General features: G+C 45.4%; 1 protein-coding gene across 3 annotated transcripts in view; it reads left to right on the forward strand.

The window, feature by feature from the left end:
- The first annotated feature begins 8,520 nt into the window (after positions 1-8,520).
- LOC143935836 (NXPE family member 4-like) overlaps positions 8,521-12,255 on the forward strand; it is a 190,060-nt gene continuing 186,325 nt past the window's right edge. For 2 of the 3 annotated variants that reach the window (XM_077459954.1, XM_077459956.1), the window contains exon 1: positions 8,521-8,625. The gene's annotated coding sequence lies outside the window, so the exon portion shown is untranslated. The remainder of the gene's footprint in view (positions 8,626-12,255) is intronic. The other variant, XM_077459955.1, reaches the window with a different exon arrangement.

A 12,255-nucleotide genomic window follows, 5' to 3' on the forward strand; every position in this document is an offset into this window, starting at 1 on the left:
GACAAAGGGCGGAAAGACAGCAATGGTCACGTGGACCCCAGAGGCCGAGAAGGCTTTCCAAAGCCTTAAGTCTGCCTTGTGCCAACCACCTGTGTTAGTTACCCCCGATTTCAGGCGAGAATTTCTGGTCCAGACAGATGCCTCTAACACAGGCTTAGGTGCAGTACTCTCACAAGTAGTGAATGGTGAGGAGCATCCGGTGACGTACTTGAGTAGAAAACTAACCCCGGCCGAGAAAAATTATGCCATTGTGGAGCGAGAATGTTTGGCAGTGAAGTGGGCCCTAGAATCTTTAAAGTATTACTTGCTAGGCAGGAAATTCAAGTTGGTGACAGACCATGCCCCCCTAACATGGATGAAGTTAAACAAGGAGAGAAATGCAAGAGTGACCAGATGGTTTCTGTCCTTACAAAACTTTAATTTCACTGTGGAACACAGGCCAGGGAAATTACAGGCAAATGCTGACTCATTGTCGAGGGTAAGTTGTCTGTGGGGACAAAAGGCTCAGCCCTCCGGTCTGAAAAAGAGGGGGGGGATATGTAGACATGTCACTGGAGAAGTGGTCGAGGGGGTGTACATCTCACCTAGGTTGCTACACAGTGTGAGATGGTAAGTCCAGGATGGATCAGTTTCTCAGCAGCAATATGCTGCTGAGTTGTTATTTAATCTTGCCGGGCCTGGGTTTATATGGAATGGCAGGTAGGTTTGGTAGAGGGACCTGTCATTCCACACACCCCCCGGTCCAGTTCTGGGTTTTGGATCAGGTGAGCTTTGATCCTAATTAGCCTGGGAAGGTAAAGGCTCTGCGGGGCCTGCAGGTGCTCGCTCTCAGCCTGGGAATGAACAGTCTGTGTGTTGGAGGAAGCTGCAAGCGCAGCCACTGCTGGAGCTAAAACCCACCCTGCGATATCCAGGCGAAAGACGCTGTGTTTATAAGTGTCAGATAGGTGAGAAGAACCTGTTAGTAAGCGCCCAGCCGGGCTAGGTTGTTTTTTTTTATTTATTTCTGTTGTACTTAAAAAGCACGGTGTTGCCGTATATTTTTGTTTGTTGGACTGTTTGTACCACGAATAAACGCCAAGGTCTGCTTTATAAATTCCAAGTCTGCTGTGAACTGTGTCCAAACTCACCCTACCCCGGGAAGATCCCCTACAATATATATATATATATATATATATACACATAATATAAAACAACGTTATGAAGTACAATTATACAAAGATAATTATATATATATATATATATATATATATATATATATATATATATATATATATATATATATATATATATATATAAAACATATGTCAGGAAGAATAGGAAACACGCCTGATCGCCTGATTGCCAACATCCAATTAAAAGCACAAGAATTTTATTAAAATTTGGATATTGATTTTTAATATCATAATGACAGTGAAACATTTTGCTTATTTTATCTGTTTTAAGTGAGTACATACATATGAGTGCAGCTGTTGGGTCATTTATTTATATTTATTTAATTACTGAGCGCAGAATTTTATTCTTTATACATTCTGTCAAAATCGCTTAAAATTCAATCCTTATCTCATTTATTAATGTATTGTTACTATCTGGGAAACCTGCTGCAGGTGCTGTCTACCCTTCCTTCTGAAGGTGTTAAAAGTGTGGCTTCCACAGCTTGAACCCAATTGGGGTGAACGTGTGGTTGGGAATTCAGAGATGTTTATTTAAAGTTATATTAACATTCCTTCTTCTTTGTATATTAGTTGTCAAATATTATATCTATATTTGCTCAAATGTCATTATATCTAAGAAGTTCTGATTATATTGTTCTGTGTCGTATCCCATGCTTGTCATTTATTCTCATTTCATTTTCTAGACATTATTTGTCTTTTCCAGTATAAAACTCAATAAAAAGTTTGAACAAGAAAAAGTGTGGCTTCTTGCAAGCCCTTCTGGGCTGGATCCCTTTCTAGGGAGATGAGGATGGATCATGGAGTGTTCTGGACTATTCAACTATTTTTAAATTTCTGGTTCTTGGATCTTATTTTCAAATACCATCTTCCAGCAGTAAATATATTATTGCTGTGTACATAGATGTTTGTGCACCATGAAATGTTTTGAATTCTGAGTCTTTTGATCTATTTCTTTAGAGCCAATAATTTTCCTGAGGAAGACCAAGACTGTATGGGTCGAAACGCATTGGGATACCAATGTAGCTGACATTCTCTAATGTAATGTTTTGCTCTATCATGTGAACATCGCTACTTTGTGGAATATGTATTGTATCTTACAACCAGAGCTCATATTTTAATTGGAATGTGACATTCAATTTCATATTGTTAATAAATAATAAAGACCTTTTATAATTAGCTACTGTCTTTCGATCCATTAATATTGCTGTTTAACCGGTTCCCAACTGGCGCACGCCGATGTACGTTGGCAGAATGGCACGGGCAGGCATATTGGTGTACAGGTACGTCCAATCTTCAATGCCGCCCTGCCATCGCAATTTCAGTGATTGTCAACAACCAGTATCCAAAACAGAGGAACAATGAGTAAAAACAAGTCCAACATGAATCAGCTCTAGATATTTCCAATCGATCTATATGAAGGGTACATGCAGGGTAGAGGAAATCATCCCCTGTTGTAGATGTTAGCAGGGTTTATCCTACACCGTCACCGTTTGCACCGCAGTGTGGGTCCCCTTAGATGGCAGCTTACCAGAAGCGTTTTGCTTTGAAGCCTGTCTATTTAATCCCACTGGGTAGGCGCCTCTTATCTCCTCCTGCCTCCTTCGTTTTAATTGGCTGTCTTTAAAATCTATATATTAAAAGCATATACATGGGTTGTCAGTACTTCAGATCGAACGTTCTCACAGTCAGGCTGATATCCTCTCTTGTCACTGCCTGTCAGAAGAGTCCCGGGTGTTCGTCTGCTTGATTTATTAGATCAGTCACATTCTGTTACATAGTTATTTTGATATATAACAGCTGCTAAAAAGAGAGTGATTTTTTTTCTTAAAATTCAGTTATAACAGTTGCTGCCATACATGAGCGCTGAGGTCAGGTGTATGTACATAGAGTATATATCCCTGATATTTGTTTGAAAATAATAATAGATTGGTCTGGCACAAACGATCCTCAATGAATCCATGCTGATTATTGCTAATGTAGCACTGACCCCCGAAGGAGTGGCTGGTTATTTTTGGGCTTACCGTTACCTTCTTGACCTCATGTGCATCTAGGGGTTTCCCGAGGTTGATGGCCCAACGAACTACAGAGACTGACACTGAATCCACTTTAGGGATTTTTATTTGCAAAACATTGAACAGAACACAGTCCCTCAGTAGGGAATAGAGGGTATGAGTAGGAAAGCTCAGGTACTCTTGGAACTGCTGACACTTGAATGTCTCTCTCTATGCAATCCAGGGAATAGCCATTCGCAACTGGGTATTACAACTACCGGATGAATCCCCTTTTGGTGAATTTAGCAAAGTCTCTGCCACAGACTTGGTTGTAGAACTTTAGAATGAAAAGTCTCTGCCACAGACTTGGTTTAAACTGCAGGATGGAATTAGAGAACTCTCATACGGTACCAGTATCTTGCAGCCGGTCCGGTGATACCGTACGAGTGTAGATTCACCTGGTGTCCTTTCCTGTTTAGCTTCCAGGCTCTTGCTGAGCAGCCAGCCTTGTACGTGGCCCTCTTCTGAAAAGTCCTCCCCTGGTTGCGTTTTCAGTTGCTGGGCCTCTCCAAAACCGAGACGGCACTGGACCACCTTGGAACCCTCCTTCCAGTTACTGTGTCTCAGGCTAGCCAGCCCCGAGACTCGGAAACGGATGGATCCACACCCCAGGCCATGAGAGCCTCTGGGGGCTGGTCAGGAGGACCAGGACCAGGCAGTCAGAAAGAATCCTCTGGACTGGAACACCAAATTACGTGACCTCAGTAACTTAAGTACCCTTTCCCAGAATACACAGCGAGATAACGCACCCACTGATTGGTTCCGAGAAAGATTGGCACCCAATGCGTCCAACCGGACTGCGTTCCAATGCCTGCCAAAGGTGACACCCACACCTATGGCCAAGCAGAACACAATACAGTCCAGCCAAACTGATACTGAGACCATAATTTACTACAGTTAACCCTAAAACCCAACTATGGACTTAGAAACATAGCACATGCTCTTCAGGAGCCCAGCACTATACTAATGATACAATTTTCATCAGTAAAATCCTAGTTATGGTCCTTTATCATCCCTTACAATAGCTTATAAGCTATTGATTTTATGCCGCGTACACACGACCGGACTTTTCAAGGGACTAGGTCCGACGGACTTTTGGCGGAGTTCTGACGGACTTTCCGAATGAACAGACTTGGCCACACACAATCACACCAATTCGAACGTGATGACGTACGACCTGACTAGAATAAGGAAGTTCATAGCCAGTAGCCAATAGCTGCCCTCGTGTCGTTTTTTTGTCCGTCGGACTAGCATACACGCGAGCGGATTTCTTGGTAGGAACTGGGTCAGGCAGAGTTCCGGTGGAAAAATTTAAAACATGTTCTATTTCTAAAGTCTGCCAGATTTTTGGCAAGCAAAGGTCCGATGGAGCCCACACAAGATCGAATTGTCCGACGGACTCGTTCTGTCGGACCTTTGCTGTCAAAAAGTCCGGTTGTGTGTACATGGCATTAGGCTTACTGGCCTGTAGTTTCCAGGGATATATTAGTGCCCTTTTTTAAACATTGGTACCATGCTGGCTTTTCTAAAAATCAACTGCTACCATTCCAGTCAGTATACTGTCCATAAAAATTAGAAACAATGGTCTGGCTATCGACATTTGTAACAGTTCTAGATATAAAACTTGAGTCTCTTCAACAGTAATAACTGAGCAGCAGCACTCACTCAGGAGATGCAAATCTAGCAGGAGAACAGAAGACCAAGGCTGGCAGCACCTGACACAGAAGCGAAAGGCAGGCAGATGCAGTAAGCCCAAAAGTAGAGAAGTCTCCAAGGTAGTCTTTATCAATCCCTATACTGTCTCTCCTCTGGAACCTGTGCCTGCCATAGGTTCGATCTCCCTGACCAGTAGGTTCCTGTCCCTAATCTCACGACATGCAGAATGCGCATCAACTGCAGTGAGCCAGGGCTTTTTGTAAGCTCTGCTCTCACCAAAGATGACTGCAGGGTTCACCCAGGTGGCCATGTCCATTCGTACAGTAGCACACCCAATGACACATACAGAAGCCTTAGAGGAATAGGTCTCCTTCCTGTCCTCCACTCTCCCTGCAAGGTGGTTGCAACAGTGCCACTTGTGTAACGCGGTCATTCTGCACCTGGCTACAACCTGAATGAGTTTGTTTCAAAGCACCCAATCTGTGCTTTGGAGCTTTTTAGTGCTTTAAGCGGTGCACCAGGTTGTGTGTATATGGGTCACAGTCCAATATAAGCTTGCGTGAAAAATTTCTATTTCACATATAGTGTAGGGCAACTTTTTTGGGGGTCACTGAGTGGGGGAGCCTGGAGTTGGCCTTTAAGTCCCCACTCAATGAGTGTTCTCTGTATTAGCCGACAATTCATTCATTGATAAAAAAAATAAAACCTGCGTTACATCAGAGGGGGGCAGGGTCACCCATCACTGGGGAACCCCATGGCTTCCCTCATCAGCGTCAGAGGGGGCGGGGTCAGGTGACGGGTGGCCCCGCCCTCATAATATAAGAAACGTCAGCGCTGGGATCCCCGCAGTGTCTCCACGGTGGAGACAGAAGATGGATGTATGGACAGCGCTGGACTGAAAATCACCCGTCGCTGGATCAGATCAGCCATCGCTGGACCCCGGGGAGACGATCATCCATTGCTGGATAGCAAGAGTGGATTACCACTGCTGGAATCTTTTTTATATTTTTTTTATTTTTAATAAAATAATTTTTCAAAAGTGTGTTTGTCTTATTTAACCATTTTTACACTTTCTTTGTGAAATGGTAGGTGTACTTTTGTACGGGGGGGCGGGATCTGGGGGTCCTCTTGTTAAAGCCCCCCGCCCACAGACCATCACAACCACCGGCCAGGGATGTGGGGATGAGGCCCTTCTCCACATCAACATGGCGACATGGTGCTTTGAGGGATCACAGACCCCCAAAGCATCCTCCCAATGTTGAGGGCATGTGGCCTGGTACGGTTCAGGAGGGGGGGCGCTCTCTCGTCCCCCCTCTTTTCCTGTGGCCTGCCAGATAAAGGGTCTGGTATGGACTTTTTAGGGGGACTCCCATGTCAAATTTTTTTTTAATTTGACACAGGGTTCCCCTTAATAACCATACCAGACCTGAAGGGCCTGGTAATTGAATTTAGGGGAACCCCCACGCTTTTTTATTTTGCCGACCACCGATAATAACACTTTCTTTTTTAAATCTTGTTTAGCAGGGGGGTGGGAGGGGGTTGGGGTATGCTGCCGAGTGCCGACCACCATAGTAACCCTGTGAAAGTGGAGGGGGCACCAGCGGCAGCGCTGAAGAAATAAAGAAGAAGTGGTAAGCAGCCATGCTTGGAGGGGGTAGGTCACTGTACTAGTGGGGAAGGAGGGGGGCCTCTGTAATAGCAGGGAGGGTGGGGGGATTGCTGGTCTGTACTGGAGGGGGGAGGTCACTGTACTAGTGGGGAAGGAGGGGTTCTGCAATGGCAGGGGGTGGGAGAGGATCTGTAAGGGGGGTGTCTGTACTGGAGGGGGACCTCTGTACTGAAGGAAGGTGATCTCTACTGGATGGGGGATTTGTCTTGGAGGGGGTAGGTCACTGTACTATTGGGGAAGGAGGGGTTCTGTAATGGCAGGGAGGGTGAGAGAGGATCTGTATTGGGGGGGGGGGGTCTGTAGTGGAGGGGGACCTCTGTACTGCAGGAAGGAGATCTGTACTAGATGGGGGATTTGTATTGGAGGCGGTAGGTCACTGTACTAGTGGGGAAGGAGGGGGGCCTCTGTAATGGCAGGGTGGGGGGATCACTGTACTGCAGGAAGGAGATCTATTCTGGATGGGGGATTTGTATTGGAGGCGGTAGGTCACTGTACTAGTGGGGAAGGAGGGGGGCCTCTGTAATGGCAGGGTGGGGGGATCACTGTACTGCAGGATGGAGATCTATTCTGGATGGGGGATTTGTATTGGAGGGGTTAGGTCACTGTACTATTGGGGAAGGAGGGGTTCTGTAATGGCAGCGAGGGTGGGAGAGGATCTGTATGGGGGGGTCTGTAGTGGAGGGGGACCTCTGTACTGAAGGAAGGAGATCTGTACTGGATGGGGATTTGTATTGGAGGGGGTAGGTCACTGTACTAGTAGGAAAGGAGGGGGACCTATGTAATGGCAGGGAGGGTGGGATCGCTGTACTGCAGGAAGGAGATCTATTCTGGATGGGGGATTTGTATTGGAGGGGGTAGGTCACTGTACCGGTGGGGAAGGAGGGGGGCCTCTGTAATGGCAGGGAAGGTGGGAGGGGGAATCTCTGTACTGCAGGGAAGAGATCTGTACTGGATTGGGGACCTGTACTGGAGGGGAAAGCTCTGTACTGGTGGGAAGGGAGTGGGTCTGTATTGTTGGGGAGCATTGAGAGGGGGGGCTGTGGATGGGGTATGTGCTGTGGGGATGGTCTTTACTGGGGGTTGGGAAGGGGTCTATGCTGAAGGGGGTTTAGGGCTGTGGGTGTAAATCTGTCCCGAGGGGATTTGAGGCTGTGGGGGGGGGGGGGGGGAATCTGTATTGGTCGAGATATGATCATGGGGTTGTACTGGGAGAAGGGGATGTGTTCTTCTTGAATGTGTTACTGTCCGTATTATGATAAATATTCCAGTGCCAGATGGGGGATTTACTAAAGCTGCTGTAGGAAAAAACCACACCCATATGTCCATACCAACTTTCATTGACAGCACCTAATTTTTTTTTGCTATGGCACGCTATATATGCCACATTCTGCCCCTATAAATGTGTCCTTTTTTAGCACGTTCAGAAGTTGGGAGGCATGTGAATGTTACAACAATGGATCATGCCTGTGCAATATGTGTTGGCATGGCCACTTGTAGTCTTCACCAGGGGTGCATGTGACCACTAGTAACAATGTAGGAGCACATCTGGGAGATGTTGTCACCCCGTGACAGGAAGTGCCTGAACAAGGATCTTCATGGCAGGATCACCGGGCATTTTTAATAAAAGCTGCAGATTTAAACATTTTGACCACACTTTTTCAAATCACCTGAAAAAGGTTTTATAATTTTTTTGTTTATTCTACTGTAACAATTCATAGATGGATCCTCGGCACACATGAAAAGCAGGAACTGTGAAAAAGGAAGTTTGTGCAATATATAGCTTAGGCATGGGGACCATCAAATACTGAGTGTAGAGGAAAAAATTATAACTCCTTCCCCAAGAAGGTTGGAGCAGATCCCAGCATTCACCCAAAACAATTAACCTCCATCCTGTCTGAGCTAGCTGTTTTTTTTTTCATGTTATCAAAATGTAAAGAAAAAAAAAAATACTCGTTACTGCAGAGGAAACTCCTCCCTGATCCTGTCTATGAAACACAAAAACGCTTCAATGTTATTAGCATTGCACAAGTTCTGCCTTTGGACAGAGAACTTTGTCCAAATCTGACATCACAAGGTAAGAGATCCAAGCTGGGTACATTGCACTAATTAATGATTGCCTTATGTGAATTTTGGAAAATCTTTGAAAAAATGTTTTAATTTTTTGGCTGTTAAATTCCAAAGAGCAAAATTATTATTTGGGAATAAATAATATATAACATAGAATATTATTGATCCATTCAATATGTTTGTGTTTTGATTGGGTTGTCAGTATAAAGTTTATTTTTCTGTTTTGCTGTGTGTATTAACCACTTGCTTACTGGGCACTTAAACACCCCTCCTGCCCAGACCAATTTTCAGCTTTCGGTGCTCTCACATTTTGAATGATAATTATTCAGTCATACAACACTGTACCCAAATGAATTTTGTGTCCTTTTTTTCCCACAAATAGAGATTTCTTTTGGTGGTATTTGATCCCCTCTGGGGTTTTTATTTTTTGCGCTATAAATGAAAAAAGACCGAAAATTTTGAAAAAAAAACACATATTTCTTTGTTTCTGTGACAAAATTATGCAAATTATTAATTTTTCTTCATAAAATTTGGCCACAATTTACACTGCTACATATCTTTGGTAAAAATAACCCAAATTAGTGGATATTATTTGGTCTTTGTGAAAGTTAGAGAGTCTACAAGCTGTGGTGCGAATCATACAAAATTGATCACATCTGATGTACTGGTGGACTATCTCACTTCTTGTGACCCGAACAAGCCAGGAAAGTACAAATACCCCCCAAATGACCGCTTTTTGGAAAGTAGACATTCCAAGGTATTTAGTAAGAGGCATGGTGAGCTTTTTGATGTTGTCATTTTTTTCCCACAATTCTTTGCAAAATTAAGATTTTTTATTTTTTTTATTTTTTTTCCACAAAATTGTCATTGTAATAGGTTATTCTTCTCACATGACATGTGTGTACCACAAAAAAATTCTGCTACTCCTCCTGAGTATTACGATACCACATCTATGAGACTTTTTCACAGCCTGGCCACATAGAGAGGCCCAACATGCAGGGAGCGCCATCACATGTTCTAGGAGCATAAATTACACATCTAACCAGGACAATGACACTGATGACAGATGGCACTGATACGTGGCAATGATGACAATTATACATGGCACTGATGACACATGGCACTGATGACAGATGGCACTAATATGTGGCACTGATGACAGATGGCACAGGGGACAAATGGCACTAACAGGTGGCACTGGGGACAGATAGCACTAATAGGTGGCACTGGGGACAGATAGCACTAATAGGTGGCACTGGGGACAGATAGCACTAACAGGTGGCACTGGGGGCAGGTGGCACTGCGGTGGATGGTACTGGGGCGAATGGCACTGGGGGAGGATGTCACTGGGGCGGATGGCACTTTTTTTTTTTCCACTTACAGCCGCTACAGCCGTTCATCTCTCCCCTCTCACACGCTGTCTGTGTGAGGAGAGAGAGCGGCGCTGAGAGATGATCTCATATGTTTACATAAGAAATCATCTCTCATTGGATAGGCTGATTGCGCTGTAAACGGCCGCTGTGATTGGCCGTTTACAGCGATCTGTGTTTGCCTGTCCCCGGGGGACACAGCAAACACAAAACTTCCCCGATGCGCGCCCGCGGCGGCGCGCATTGCGGAAGTAAACATGAGGACCTCCAGGGACGGCCTCCCGGACGAAAGCGCCTTCTCTATAGCCGTCATTCGGCTATAGGGCAGGCGGGAAGCGGTTAATATACACAGTTTGTTATTGTAGCGGCCATAACCCGTTGCAGGGTGACCTTAACTGAATGGGCTTACCGGTTACTAGGGATGAGCTTCGTGTTCGAGTCGAACATACGTTCGACTCGAACATCGGCTGTTTGCCCGTTCGGCGAATTCCGAACGTTATGGGCCGTTCGCGCCAAATTCGTGTGGCGCTCACGGCCCACAATGCACTGCGCCATCGCAGTGCATTGTTGGCTCATGATCGGCCAAGCATGCACTGTGACCCCGCATGCTTGGCCAATCACAGCGCCGGCAGCGAGGAGAGCTATGATTGGCCACAGGCAGGATGTCTGTTTCTCTCACTTCCTGTCATCTCCCTCTGTTTGTAAGTAGGAGTCGTTTGTAAGTCGGATGTTTGTAACTAGGGGACTGCATGTATTCCATATAATGGTATAATACATGATTTAGATCACTGTTATTGATATATTTACTATATCGCGTATCCATTTATTTATTGTTTGGGCTGTCAATTCCAATATTATGTTATTAATATACAGTATCTAATTATGTAATATATGTTTGTACGTATGCATGTGTTTGTTTGGCCTGTCAAATTCCAAATGTGAGGGGTTAGCTCGGCAGCGGGTGTGTGTGACCCCCTGGATGAGTTCACAACACAAAATTAGGCACATCAAACAGCATTGCAGGTCAAAAGACAAGGTGTGGTTTATTTACACTATGTATAAGGTAAAAAAAAATTGCAACAAAACAAACAGAAACATGAAAATAAACCCTTGCCAACTTGGCAACTTACTACACGCAGGTTCCTTGGCTATCAACTAGTTGTAGCCTTGTGCTGCCCCCAGCACCTATCTCCGTGTTTAAGAGGATTGCCACATGGGCGTTGTCCAATTGTACAGGACATAGGATTGGTCCCACCGTACAGGGCATAGGATTTGTCCCACCATACAAGTCATAGGATTTTTTCCACTGTACAGGTCATAGGATTGGTCCCACCGTGCAGGTCATAGGATTGGTCCCACCGTACAGGTCATAGGATTGGTCCCACCGTACAGGGCATAGGATTTGTCCCACCGTACAAGTCATAGGATTTTTTCCACTGTACAGGTCATAGGATTGGTTCCACCGTACAGGTCATAGGATTGGTCCCACCATACAGAACATGGGATTTGTCCCACCATACAGGACATGGGATTTGTCCTACCATACAGAACATGGGGTTTGTCCCACCATACAGGACATAGAATTTGTCCCACCCCGCAGGACATAGAATTTGTCCCACCCCGCAGGACATAGAATTTGTCCCACCCCGCAGGACATAGAATTTGTCCCACCCCGCAGGACCCACCACGCAGGACATAGAATTTGTCCCACCCCACAGGCAGGTGTCAAGCTTCCCCCAGTCTACACAGGCACAAAACCGGTTCCAGGATGGAGCAACTCCCTAAGCAGGCTGGGAATGTTTGTAGAGGCCCTAAAGAGCCAACTTACTTCAGCTGGGCTCATTATCCCACCACTGATGGACTCTCAGCACTTCCCCCTAGTGGAATAAATCTGCATAGAGCCTGAATCTAGGATACACATACCTGCCATCCTGGACAGGGTGATTTTACCTACTTGCTGTTGTGGAAGTGGGGGTTAGACATCCGTGTTCACCGTAACGACACGGTTGCTGCTATCTGACATGTTTTCCGATACCACTTGCTCAAAACCCACCCCACCGTCACATAATATGCTGAGCAATAGGGTTGAGCTTCGTGTTCGAGTCGTACATACGTTCGACTCGAACATCAGCTGTTCGCCCGTTTGGCGAATTCCGAATGTTATGGGCCGTTCGCGCCAAATTCGTGTGGCGCTCACGGCCCACAATGCACTGCGTCATCGCAGTGCATTGCTGGCTCATGATTGGCCAAGCATGCACTGTGACCCC

Source organism: Lithobates pipiens, unplaced genomic scaffold (genome assembly GCF_037356315.1).
Source record: "Lithobates pipiens isolate NorthernLeopardFrog02 unplaced genomic scaffold, aLitPip1_a1.2 Scaffold_28, whole genome shotgun sequence".
NCBI classification, from domain to species: domain Eukaryota; kingdom Metazoa; phylum Chordata; class Amphibia; order Anura; family Ranidae; genus Lithobates; species Lithobates pipiens.